Source organism: Penaeus monodon, chromosome 15 (genome assembly GCF_015228065.2).
Source record: "Penaeus monodon isolate SGIC_2016 chromosome 15, NSTDA_Pmon_1, whole genome shotgun sequence".
Lineage (NCBI taxonomy): Eukaryota > Metazoa > Arthropoda > Malacostraca > Decapoda > Penaeidae > Penaeus > Penaeus monodon.
In genome coordinates this window covers 3,812,044-3,813,196 of record NC_051400.1, presented here as the reverse complement: position 1 = coordinate 3,813,196, position 1,153 = coordinate 3,812,044, and the positions used below count along the sequence as shown (strand labels likewise).

General features: G+C 35.0%; 1 protein-coding gene across 2 annotated transcripts in view; it reads left to right on the top strand.

Annotated features, from left to right (window-relative positions):
* The first annotated feature begins 985 nt into the window (after positions 1 to 985).
* Positions 986 to 1,153, top strand: part of LOC119581655 (rhodopsin-like) — a 5,135-nt gene continuing 4,967 nt past the window's right edge. For both annotated transcript variants that reach the window (XM_037929779.1, XM_037929780.1), the window contains exon 1: positions 986 to 1,075. The gene's annotated coding sequence lies outside the window, so the exon portion shown is untranslated. The remainder of the gene's footprint in view (positions 1,076 to 1,153) is intronic.

Below are 1,153 nucleotides of genomic sequence, written 5' to 3'. Positions count from 1 at the left end.
GATACTTTCAATGAATTTTTCTCCCGCCTTCCCCATAATCAAGCTCAACCGGCTTGACACCATTTCCCTCCACCAAGAGAGAAACTCACCCAGTTATTCTTCTTTGCTATCTCTCTCTTTAGTATTAATATGTTAATTATTTACATAGATGTACTCAAGCATGGGATTACTTTCATTATTGTCAGTGTAATTATGTATAATTTCCTTTGTGTAATAGTAATCAAGGGTAGGGAAGTTGTGGTTGTTTGTACTATGAATCATAAGGAAAATAACTTATTTGTATTCAGTTCTGAGAATTCTTGCTCTTTATCAATAAAAATGTTTATATTGAATTGAAAGCCTGGTGTGTAAGCATAACATTTTCTTTACTACCACAGATATATTCTAATACTGTTTGTAACCGATAGTAACTTATACAGAGGCATTACTATTTTGTTATGTATTAACATGGCAAGTAGAGAATATAATACAACCCAAGGCAAAAGATTATAATTTCTTCAAATAGCAGCACTCAGCTACCATATAAAAATTATCTAAGGAAGTAATTTATAGGTCAAATAAAATCAAATTTCCACTAGTAATTGCAATATTGCATTGATCACAGCTGCGGAAAAAACTAAATGTGATTGCGGGAGCCCCAGAACAACGAAACCACTATCATAGATATCAATTACCTTTTGTCAGATGTCTTTATCTTCTTTCCATATTGAAATTGCAATGATAACTGTTTCTACATCCTGACTTTTCTTCAAGGCTTAAGCAATAAACTTTCTCGCAAATCAGTCCTTATGACACACTCATGCATGTCTATAAAAATTATGAAAACGCTGTGAGTTCTTACATACACTCGCAAATGTGTATCTCCGGAAGTCACATGTTGACACCTTCAAACATGAATGGCCATTTGGAAAAGTAAGACGGTAATCTTGTAATGTGGGTTTTAGCTGGCTATATAAGCCTTGAACCCATCCACAGGTTCCCAGTTTCTTGCAGGAACTCAGGCAGGGGTGTCTCGCACCGAAGTAGTTCTCCACTGAAATTTCTTCGGGTCGAGAGAAGATCTTTCGTCGCAAAGGTAAGATCCTCAATGAACGAATATCATAGTGAAAAAAATATTCTGATCGATTCATAAAGCACTAGTTGTAAAAATGTG